The sequence below is a fragment of the Empidonax traillii genome, unplaced genomic scaffold (genome assembly GCF_003031625.1).
Source record: "Empidonax traillii isolate 1590-97213 ecotype Southwest subspecies unplaced genomic scaffold, ASM303162v1 scaffold5:size3517227, whole genome shotgun sequence".
NCBI classification, from domain to species: domain Eukaryota; kingdom Metazoa; phylum Chordata; class Aves; order Passeriformes; family Tyrannidae; genus Empidonax; species Empidonax traillii.
This window is the reverse complement of record NW_020955198.1, coordinates 2,854,070-2,866,534: the sequence shown is the minus strand read 5'-3', so window position 1 is coordinate 2,866,534 and position 12,465 is coordinate 2,854,070. Positions and strand designations below refer to the sequence as shown.

The 12,465-nt window shown below is 40.9% G+C and overlaps 1 long non-coding RNA gene across 1 annotated transcript; it reads right to left on the bottom strand.

Moving 5' to 3' along the window:
- Nucleotides 1-1,206: 1,206 nt before the first annotated feature.
- LOC114054855 lies at nt 1,207-12,220 on the bottom strand. The gene is made up of 3 exons (XR_003570606.1): nt 12,146-12,220; nt 3,302-3,363; nt 1,207-1,405 (listed from the first exon to the last, which is right to left on the bottom strand). It is a non-coding gene; the product is annotated as an uncharacterized LOC114054855 (long non-coding RNA).
- Nucleotides 12,221-12,465: the final 245 nt, after the last annotated feature.

The following is a 12,465-nucleotide window of genomic DNA, read 5'->3' as shown; positions in this document are numbered from 1 at the left end:
TAATCAAACATTGGTTTACAGGGTTTGCTCTAACTTCCTTTCTTGCTCAGTGGAAGCTCAGCTGGTTGTTCAAATACTGTCCTTTTGCAGCTGTAAAATGAATGGCAGGCAAAATGGTTTAGCAGAACTGATTGGAAATAGCAGTCACAGAATCACAGACACATTTAGTTTCGAAAAGAACCTCAAGTCCAGCTATAAACCTGACACTATCAAGTCCACCACTAAAGCATGTCCCTAAGCAGCCCTTCTACATGTGTTTCAAATACCTCCAAGGATGTTGAATCAATCATCTCCCCAGGGAGCCTGTTACAATATTTGACAACTCTTTTTGTGAAGACTTTTTCCCTAATACTTAATCAAAATCTCCCATGATGCAACTGGAAGCCATTTCATCTTGTCCTGGCACTTGCTACTTGTGAGGAGAGACCAACCTCCACCTGTCTACGTCCTCCTTTCAGGCAGTTGTAGAGAGTGATAAGGTCTCCCCTGAGTCTCCTTTTCTCCAGGCTGAACACCTGTGCTAGATTAATTGTTGGAGTTGATGATCTTAAAAATCTTTTCCGACCTAAAGAATTATATTATTCTATTAAATCCCAGGAAACTTTTATGAAAGACAATAAATCTGGAATATGCAACACCTGAGTCATGCAGGGGACAGGGGTGGAAACAGAGAGGTTTGGCTTCATTACTGGCACTTAAGGCTGAAATTTGTCAGGATAGCCTCATTTTCTCTCCAGGTCTCATTGTGCTCATCACAGCCCATGCACTGTGTCATGGTCATGGGACAGAGGTGCTCACCTTCCTACCACAGTCGGAGTGGTTTCATTTTGCGATCTGGGATGACTTACTCTCTGAGTCCTTCTCCTCGGTAAACAGCAAGCAAGGAACAGACAGTAGAATCCACTATCAGTACTACATTTTAAGTATTAAGGATAATTTTGACCTCTTCTTTTCTTTCTAAAACTGTACCAGAAACAATCCCAAGGCTGTTTTTCCAGAAAGACCAAACTCTGGGCTTAGCTACTCAGTAGATGCAGATGCTCCTGTGGGAGTCCCATTGCAGGCAGAATGTGTGAGGTCTGTGAAGATGTGCATGAGCTTGCCCTAGGAAAAGAAGCCCAGAAGATGCTAAGCACAAACACTATGACCAGCCTGCAGCAATGGCACAGGAAAAGGGAACAGTTTATAAACTGCCTGTGCTCCAAGGCTGGGTAAGGGCAGCCCTTCCTTTCTGAAACTCGGCATCTACCTGCGCTCTGCATGCACTACAGGGGCTGTGGCTGGCTCGGAGGCTGCAGATGTGCCATAGCAAAAGTACATCATACGGGCAGGCAGGTCTGTTTGGCCATCACATGGGTGAAGATTCAGTGCCAGCAATTCTACATCCAAGGGCTGTGAAGACACCCTTGAGGGAATCAAAAAGAAAGATCAAAGACAGGCCTGAAAAAGGAATAGCACTCTCTGAAGTTACTACTTTCATTGTTTCTTTTGTGCTTCATAGCCTAGTATATCACAGTGGGTTTTTCATTCCTTTTTTTTTGTGTGTGTGTCTGTGATGTTCTTTCATCTTATTTGATGGATTTCCTCCAAGTTGTTCCAGTCCTTTTATGCCCTGAAACACAGCTTAGGGCTACCTTGTTAAGGTGGCATCATGAACCTTCTTGCTGTAACACGGCATGACCTCATGCTGACATCTCTTGAGAACAAAGCCCTGCTTTAACTGTGAGCTCAGTCTCCAGGGCTCCATACCTGCAGAGTTCAGCTAGAGTTACTGAGGTCTAACACCTTTCTGGGGAAAGACAACAGGGTGAGAAGCTGCTGAGTGGGAGGAACAGAATACCCTGAGCTGAAGTTGGGTATGTGTCATGTTACTCTTCAGTTCCACTTTAAATTCAGACTCTGGGCTTAGTAAGGGCACTTAGTGTCAGCTGGTACTGGAGGTAATGGTATCTCCAGGGGTAACCATGGCATAAGGAATAGAATAGAATAGAATAGAATAGAATAGAATAGAATAGAATAGAATAGAATAGAATAGAATAGAATAGAATAGAATTCACAGAAAGAAGATAAAAAAATTACATTTGTCCAAAGGTGGAGAAATTATCCCGTACATTTCAAATAAACTATCCCAGAAGGAATATTCCAGCAAGGAAAAATATTATAAACATATTTATATATACATTACATTTATGAAATATTATAACCTTGCTCCTTAAGACATTGAAAAAGCCTTAACTCTACCCTAGAAAACAGTTCAGGAGAATGTTAAAACAACTGTGTGGCTTAACAGAGTGGTGTGTGCTGAGACATATGCCAAAGCTCTACAAGGCTGTGGCAGGGACACAAGGTTGCAAACTGACATTGCAAGAGTCATCTGCCAGGTCCAATCTCCAGGGAGGTAAGAAATGGGGGCACTGAATTCCCTCTGACAGTTCCTACTTCCATTTTAGAATGGAATTATTGATATGAGCTCACCCCATACCCCATCAATGCTTTTCTTTTGCCTTTATCTCTCTTTCTCTGCTCTCTCAATGCAGAAGACAGTTTTTCCCATGCACATAGAAAAACTTCACATTTCTTTTGAGGGGAAGGTCGTAGATGTGTTAACCATTGATCCCCCTCTAATGTGTCAGAAGCAGCAAGGATTTCTGGCCAGTGGTGGGATCCTCTTGTTCTGTGTGCCTACAGCTAGAGATGCTTTTACTACAAAACATGTACAACATGACTGTTAGCTCCTCTTTTTACATGGTGAACAGAGACATAGGAGAGTTAGAGAGCCATGAGCAGACGATCCCACAGCTTGATCCATACAATGCAGTGCTGTGGATTCTTCCCTCTAGAAAATTAAAAAAAAAAAAAAAAACAACAGGCCTCTGGGGGGGCCTGGACTTTTCCTGTAGCAGTCTGTGGCCAGCACTGCCAAAAAGGTAGTTCCCTGGTGACCAAAGGGCTGCCTTGAACAGCATCTTTTCAGTCATGCTTTTAATTACTGAGAAACAAAGCATTGCCCCTGCCTGCCCAGGGAGGAGATGCCCCCCACTTTCCACAAACCCCTCCAGAAACGTCACACATTTGATTTCTGTATTAGCATCTTTGGGAGACAAGGACCTTTGTCTGCAGGACAACACCTGGAATATTTTTGAACCCTCAGTAGAAAAATAACATCTGTCCACAAAAACAGCATGAGGTGACCATTTTAATGGATTTTTTTAACCTAGAAGGAGTTTACAACATCTGTCCTGCTGACAGGTTCACTGAGGAGAGTCATCAATGGTTTGTCAGCTGGGTTGCACACACTCACTTGTGAATCCAGTCCATAAATGGGATTCTTCTCTCTTGGGCCAAAGGTATTGACTGCTTTAACTGAAAATAACACAGAGATCACCCACATCTTTAATCATAGTTTCAAATAACCACCAGTTTTTCTCCCAAAAGTGCCTGTGTTCCAGGGTGTGGGGGACTGATACTTTATGAGCTTTATATTTCCAGTATGTGAAAAGCTGAACTCATACAGCAATTGAGTGGCAGAGCCTTAAGAGGATGTTGGGGGCCACTTTTGTGTTTTCACTAAGGTTTTCTTCTTTGGTTCATAAGAGACAGTGGTTTCCATGATGGTTTACTGTCACAACCTTGCATGTGGTATTGTGTTCAGTTTAACAGAAGACACTGACAAATTGATGAATCCTACATATATAAGTGTCTACAAAGACAAACTTCTTGACTTTTTACAGGAAAAGACTTGTCTGCATCTCAAATTCAGAAATAGTGTCTTTATTCCATTGGCCCTTCTCCATGTGTAGCAACGGCCTGTGATGAGGAGGACCCACCACCACAGTACCCCTCTCCTTCCTGAGAGTACAAACAGATCTCAGAAAACTGTCTCCACTGTAACAGCAAATATTCTCTTGGCTTTAATGTTTATTTCCAGGAACAGAAAAGATCCTTTAGGTGAAGAAAGCCTTAAATGCAAGTGATACCATTCAGGCTCTCTGCAGGGAGCCAAACCGGAGTATAATGATTACACTGAAGAAGGAGGATGGAATAATCTAAGACAAATGAAAACTGGAAGCACAAGCTGACACTTTTTCCTGCATTATAGCCCATGGGACAGAAGGCACAAATACAGTAAATTACCTGTAAAATGTCTTTTCTTCCTAGAATGAATGACTTCTAAGACTCTGGCAATACAATGAAATGAATGAAAGATTCTTTCTTTCTGTCTTTAGAGGACTGAGTAATAACTTCCTTGTACAGCAATACTTTAGTCAATATTTATACAACAATGCAGTAAAGCAGCTTCAAATTTGTTCCCTATTTGATAATAAATAAAGATGGTATTCAGATTTCTAGTTACCTTTAAAATTGTCCAATCTTCTATTTTTATGTGATTTCAGCCTGAATAATTTAGTACCAGAAGAAAGCTTGTCCCAAATATATGAGGTCTCAAAACATCCAGAAAGGAAATTTGAGAATCAAAAGAAAATGCTCATCTGTGCAATGTAACTACACATTTGGCACATTCAGACATTTTACCAAATCAGGCTGTAACTCAGGGACAAACCTTACTTCGTGTTCCTGTTGCTGATTATGTATAATAAATAAGAAAATGCTAATTACAGTTGCTACTGTGGAAAGAGTTTCCAGTTCTTTATTCTTTCTGAGTGCCTTGCTCTGCCCTGCATTCAGCAGTTGCAAAAAAAATGCCCATGTCTCTCCTGCTCTTCTCAGTTTGAACTACAGCAATGGGTTATACCTGGATATGAGAGTCATGTCTGTGGGAACAGAAAAGCATAGAGCTCCTTTATATTCCTTCACCAGTTTTCTGTTCTTCAATTATGTCATATGTACATTACTCTGTGCTTCTAAATCACTGACTTAATCTGTAATCTTAAGTGTTTTGAACTCCTGCAATAAAACATATATAAATCTACACTGAAAGATGTCCTTAGCACAATTTATGTTTTAATATTCTGTACTCTTTTCTTCATCATTACAGGTTATCTAGCATTCACTTCAGGTCTCCCACCTCTTTCTGTTTTGCCCATGAGTGAATGAACTACCAGAAATTTCACTACACTACTCTCCTCTCCAAATCACTTATTAAATCTCTTTGTATTCCTCAGAAGTAAGTAAAACTAGTCATATCCCTACAAAAGGATTTCTTATGTTACTATTTTTTTGAGGGAAACAGATAAATCCATTTTATTTCTCTTCTGAAACCTAAATTCCATCTAAAACTAAAGGAAGGAATCAATAAAAGTTAGCAACTCAACTTGAAAGGCTGAAGTTGGACAAACTTCTGACCAATCCTGCAGAGCTACCACATACAGGACAGCACAGGATCAGGGCACTGTAATGCAAATCAATCTTGATTTACAAGAGCTGTGTATCAGACCATGAAGCATCAGCCCATCCCATCACAACAGCATGGTTTTCCACCTCACCAGCTGTGCTGCTGACCTTCAGACCACGCACATCGTCACATTAGCTGAACAACTACATTATCAATCACAGCAATAATAATTGCAGTAGTCAGTGATACTCTCCCTGACTTTATTTAGATTCATTGCTGGTGGATCTGCGTGACCCAAGGTCTCCTTCCTCAATGAACACATCACTGCCGTTATCTTTCTTTTGTTCATTCATGATTTTGACTGATGTATGTGTTTCTTTCAAAAATACTCAACAACAACAACAGAAAAATAGCCAGGAAAAGAAGATTTTTGCCTTGCTCTGTTTAAGATAATTTGTTCCTTCTGGGCAGATAATAGACAATTAAAACTCCCCATCACAAGTTAACCTTTACCAAAGCAGTGGGCACGTAGCAGACTTCAGCAGGAAGCAGCTGTAGCAGCAAGGTAATAGACAGGCTCCTCTGTGCAGCTGGTCCTCGCTCTGCACCGTAATGAACCGTCTGTCTGAACTGGGGGGTCTTTGTCTTCAGCCTCTGGGATGCTCAGGTACCATCTGGACTTCAGTGACAGCAGACCAGAGGGAAGGACTGATTTGTTAGTCAGTGTCTTCACACCTTTAAATCCTTCCTCCATCTCTCCAAGCTGGTGACATAGGTTTCCTTCATTACTTCTCTAAAAGCTATTGATTTTTAAAAACATGATGTTTCCACATGTTTGACAAAGTAACAGTGACAGCAGAAAGAGGAGAGCAGAAATGGCAGCAGTTTAATGCCTATCCCAAAGTGCATCACAGTAAATGAAAAATAATAACTGGTCTCCAGCAGACCCAGACTCAGACCTGAGAAGCAAAGGAGTTCCAGTAGACATGGGTTATTTTTACACTATGTTGTATGACTGGACCTGCTATCAGATCTCAAGAAAGGAATGAGCATTTCAGCCCATTCAGGGCTGTGAGGACTCAGAATTGTCTACAACCGTGGGAGAAAAAAAATCATAACACACTTAAAATAGGGTTAAAGGCAGCCATAGGCCACAGATAGGAAATGGAGCCAAGATCTGGAATTGGTGTGTGTCAAGGAGCATAAGACAATCCTCCCTGCCAAATTCACATACCACATGGAGTTCATCTAAAACTAGAAAAAAGTAGGTTCTCCTCTCAGTTCTGGTCCAGTATCTTCTCCATGACATTTATGCTCCCAAACCTCAATTTTCCTTCAGAGTGAAGAGGATCTTAATGAGATGTTTCCCTGACTGGTTTCTCTGGGTAGTAGCTCTTTAGGAGCTTACTCTGGAATGCAGAAAATGCTTTTTCTTGGGACCTATTCCTGACAAAGGCTTCTAGGCTCTTACCAAAGCAGTATTTGTTTAAGGAAAAATGCTGGATAACTTTCTCACTCTCTACTGGTTGACTGCAAGTCTAATGCAAGACACTTGCCAAAAAGAACACAAGGAAAATCAAAGTACCTTAGAACCTAGGCAAACACTCCCCCAGTCTTGGCTTCCCCTTTCTCACCAGCGCAAACTATAATCCTCAGTCAGATCTGGGTCACGGCATGTTGATGAGTACCTGTTACTCATCAGTAAATACCCACAACAGCACTCAAGGAAAGGGCTGCAACTTCATCGTTGGGTTCAGTCAAGGTGTAATTGCAAAAGTCATTAGATTGCAGACAGCTCCTGCACTCTGCCTTCAAGATTGTAATGATACCTCTTGTTTTGCTTTCAGCTCTCATTTTGGTAATCAGTTAAGGCTTGAGGAGGCATTCTACCTTACAAACAGAAGATGAGCTAGAGTGGAAACTCTGTAGTTCAAGGAGGTACCAAAAGTTTAAGATAAATGGGTGCTATTTGGGGCTTTTTAGGGGGTTTAATGATGAAAAATGATTATAAATCAAATATATTCCCTAAGAGAAGCACCCCTTGCTTAATTGTTTATGGGTCAGTTGCAGAAAATCCATTATACCAACTTTAAATACTATGCTGAACAGGAAATAAGTAGAAGGACAGGCTAAGAGATGAAATGAATGAGAAAAACCAGCAACATTGAGTAGCCCTATTATTCGATGTTACAAGCAACTTACAAGAACTATGATTATTAAATTGTAATCTCTTTTGTTAAACTCTGAGAACACAGCTCAGTGACACTGCATCTTAATTTTGAGTTTTCCTAAATTTGTTGACCTGGATGGTGCTTGTCAGTGTTTCTAAAAGTTAGGGGAATATTTGCAAAGGGAAGGGGGTGGCTCTGGGTTTATTTCTTTCTCAGCTGCAAGGGAGAAGGTGCAATTGTAATTGTCTTATTAGTATGATTTGGCCAGGGACAGAGAAAATATGCAAATGCCTTTTGCACACGTGGGCTTTGTGCAGTAAAGTACTAGGATCAGCAGATTAGTATCTACCCTGACTTTGCCACACATTTCCCAGTTACTGGGATACAACCTTCCCTTTCTTTGTCCCGCAGTGAGAAGATTGTTAAATTTGAGGAAACTATCTTGAGTAATAATCCCAGTCAGCAGATTACTTCCTTGAGGAAACTTGGAGCCTAAAAAGAGGAGCAAGGTACAAAATGGAAATTGTACTGTGTTTTTTCTATGCCCCACTCTGTCTCCTCAGACTTTTTCTTTTTTAGTCATTACGTTTTACATCCATATATTTAAAGCACCTGGAGTTTTGAAGTAAAATATATAGTAAAACAGAATATATGAGTACTACTGTCTATCTAAAATGCACTCAGCATTTTCATAGCAAGGTGCTGTTAATTTAGTGCTCACAGTGTCTTTGGTTCAGAAAACCAGCAGTTACTGCTGTTTGCAGGAAATCTCCATGAATGTCAAAGGCAACAAAAGTACAACACTGATGTCCTGTGCCTGATTGTGCAAATTCAGTCTGTTTCAGCGATCTCTAATAAATAAAGCAACAAAGAAATCCTGACTGTAATGCTCAAATTAAGTGGGACTACAATACTAGTCAACAGCCATATATGCAACTAGCTTACTTGACAGCTTCTGCCCCAAGCTGTGAAAATTACAGGGTGAGGTTCCCCCAGGATCCACTGAACACTTTAAACATAGGCAATAACAAATGAATTGTGGGTTTGCAATGACTTTTTAAAATACCCCACTTCCATAATGCAGGGGTCACTGCTTCGAGCAAAGGGAGGATCTCAGCCCAGTCATCCATGGGAATATTGGTGTTTCCTCTAAGCAAATATGGATCAGGCGGGAGTTGAGTGGATTTGGGTTTGCAGGTTTCGAAAGTTTTGGCAATAGAAATGCTTAGAGAGCAAATTTAGCTACAAATTAGGTCAAATGAGGCTCAAATGTGGGATCTTACTGAGGGGCTGCCCTATCCCATGGTGATGGAACAGGTCTGGAACTGGCCTTTGCCCTACCAGGTACCTCGTGGTGGCAGAGCAGAAGGGGTCACACAGACATCAGCACAGAGGTTGTGGCTGCGATGTGGGAGGCCTGTGTTCACAGCACTCAGCAGATGGACACATCCTGTCAGTTCCCACCCCTGCCAAACATGAGGGGAGAGGCTATGGCTTGATAGTTTCAAGCCAGGAGATTGCTTAGCATTTTCAGTAAAAGAATAAATATTTTCATCTGGAAAAACAAAGGAGTCACACTTCTTCCTGACGGTACGGTGATCACTGTGATTTCTGCAAGCTGTCAAATTGCACTGAGCCTTTGAAACTTGTAATTAACCATTTATTACTGGAAGTGAGGAACAAAAGGGAAGATCAAATTGAATCTTAACTAGGTTCATTGTCTCAGCATTAAACGCAATTACAACTGCTTTACTCGACACCTTCAATTTTCACCATCATTAAGTAGACACATATTTCACCCACTTATTGACTACAGCCTCGAATGAGACCTTTAGAAAAAGGGTTCTCCAGAGCCTGTGTTTACCTGGAGAGCAAAATTCACCCATCTAGGCTGCAGGTGGCCACACAATCCTGAGCCAAAACCATAACAACTGGAGGCAAGTAGTCCCTTCTCCATTTGAAATTTGGGATGCAATGGCTGGTTGGGGTTGCTTAGCTCTTCCCTTTCCCACAGAGGCAGCTTTGGTAGTTAAATATACATCCAAGGTCTTTCTCAAAATGTGGATTCTTCTACACTAATGTCATATGAGAGTGGTAAACCTGGGGTGTATGAGGATCACAAGCTTTCTTTAAAAGTTTAAGAAGTTTAGAAGACTATGATATGTCCCTGCAACATAAGTCTTAGGGCAACATCATCACTTTCCCCACTTCAGGATCACATGTGCCATACTCAGTGGACCAGATATCAAATCTCAAACCCCAGAGAGCCAGGGCTGATACAGAATTGAATGGACCAATGCAGGTGATCCACATCCAGGCAGTGAGGAGATCAACCTCCTGCTTCGTGCCTGAGACTGCACATGTCTAAGAAATTCTTAAGATTAAAGCCAGCTCCTGGTATAATCCTCTGCAGTCACAGGAAGCATACTTATTGAACTAAAATGTAAAGATTTATTCTCATTTATGTACATCTTACTCTGCAAAACAGTCACATACTTACTGAATATTTAGTGCACATGTTGTCCATCGCTGTTCAGTGAAGTATCTGCTTAACTTTGAACATGCTGTTTAAATGCTTTTATGGTTCCTGGGCATTCAGAGCATATGCTTAAAATTAAATACATGATAAAACATTTTGCTAAAACAACTTAAAATGGACACTTGCAGGATATGTAAGTGCAGTGAAGCAAATAATAACAATAACAGGAAAAAAATCCACTCATTATTACCATGCTGAACTGAAACATATTGTGATAGCCTTAAAATAGAACCCAGGGGACTTTCTGGCATCCTACAGCAGAATATGATCTGGGAAGAACCTGTTGTGCTTATGCTCTCTCATTCTCAATTCCAGCCTTGACTTTGATGCTGCTCCACTGGAAAACTTGGATAACCTCCTTATTAAGTCCTGCATCAGTTTACACATCTGTAAAATACTGATCTTCTTCACAAAGCTCTTTTGATATATATAAATTCAACAATGAGCATGGCTGATCACCTCTCCATTTCTGTGCTGTGCAGTGGAGGTCAATGGAGAGACATCTACATTTGTCTCATGACCAGAATAACTGTATTAAGAGGCTGACTGGGTGAAGGTAATTGCCACCAAAAAGTCACAAACTAGGGCTTCTTGATTCCAGCACAGTGACATTTTTATGCAGTTCTGCCGCTTTCAAGCTGCTTACGTTCTGCCCCATGTTCATGCACATCACCCGGTGACAGCCCCTCCAAGGGACCTGTTTTCATGAATCCTTATTCCCAAACTCTTTTCTCCATGTATCAGTGCTGAAGTTAATTTTTCGTCTATTTTGAAATTCAGGTCTAATAAACTTTAATTGTTTTTCTCCTACCACTAAACTCATCAGCAATAGACACTACAGAGTGGAAACACAAGCCCCAGGTGCCTCACACAGCCTTTTCCTCTGCATAGGAGATTAATTCAGGTCAGATCCTAATTTCCCTAGCAGCTTGTTGAGCTGAGATCCAAGGCTGCAGGTTAAGCCCACTTTACTCTCCTCTTGCCTTTTTGATAAGAGAACTGACAATTTCACAGATTCTTTCACTTGCATCTGTCTCATCCTTTTTTCCCTGGTTACCCCCTGCAGAGAAGCAAATGAATTCGAGGCAGTGAGGGTCTTCACTGGTCAAATGCACTTAAACTGCCGGAGCCTCCTCAGCAGTTGACAAGTTTGCATTGCTACAAACTCAACTTGTGACACCTACCCAGCAGGAGATCCATTGGTCTTCAGCAGCAAGATTGACCTTGGAACGTCCACGCTGACTTCCTACTGCGTGAAATACAGCAGAGATGCAGGGGATCCTGCCACACGAGTAAACAAAGGGCAGGTTCAATTCAATTTGTGTGATTTCTGCTGCAGCCAGCAGAAAGAGCCTTGATAAGCTTAGAGTGCAGTTCCTGAACAATCCATGAGGCAAAACAAAGAGATTTTTTTTTTATCCAAAATGAACCTAAATCAGCTGATGTTAAGAACATTATTGTTACTGATTATGATATTGTTTGAGTACAAAAAGAAATTTCTCTTGTGAAGTGTTTGGTAGGAAGGGGAAAAAACAGAAGAAAACCTGCAGTTAAGTTTACTTTGGGAAGCCAAATGGCACTTTGAGTTGAAATAATAATAATAATAATAATAATAATAAACACAAACAAACAAACAAACACCCCCCTCAAACAACTAGTATTTAGGTTAGAGTCTTTCCTTAAAAACACAGCTTTTCAAGCACCAAAAATATCCCAATATGTGAGGAAGAGTATGTAGTTTTGAAGCAGCTGATTGTGCCCTAAAGCCCACAAAAGCTTCTCATTTTAATTAGTGGCTGAGAACAGTTTATTGTGAATGAGGGTAGGTATAACTCAGCCCCATATTCTTCCTTTTCTTTGAGAATCCAGTTAAATGTTACTGGCTGTCTTGTGACTTAGCAGGAACATTCTCTCCTGGTGTGTTTTGTGTAAAGGTGTTTGTTTAGGCATTGTTTTGGTTTGGTTTGGTTTGGGTTTTTTTGTCTGAGTACAAGATTTTAGAAGAATTTTTGTGAAATTCAGCTTTGGAAAGCTTTGTTTTTCAAGAAGATTGTTTCCCTTCTTTCTTTTGTTGTCTAAAAAAAAAAAAAAGTTTGCTTAGATGACCTTTTTTGGCTATAGGATTTCTGTGCATTACCTCACCTCAGCAGTGAAACACCCCACTGTGGAAACTCCGAAGGGCCTCTGTGCTATCTACTGGGCAGTGAGGATACTGAAGGTTTACATCTAGAAAACAGTGAAGTAGGGAATTGAGCAGCCAAGTACTGAAATTCCAGGTAACTCTATCTCATGTACCTTCTTCTTCTATCCAAGGTTCCATTGAGATTTCTACAGGTTTGGTGAGTGCCGGGAGAGGCAGGAGAGTCCCATAAGAAGAGACATAGATGATAAGAATGAGCTGCTCCTTCTCCATTTTTCTCCAGATACCAATGGAGTTGCTTCAGTATTAAAAAACAGAAGAT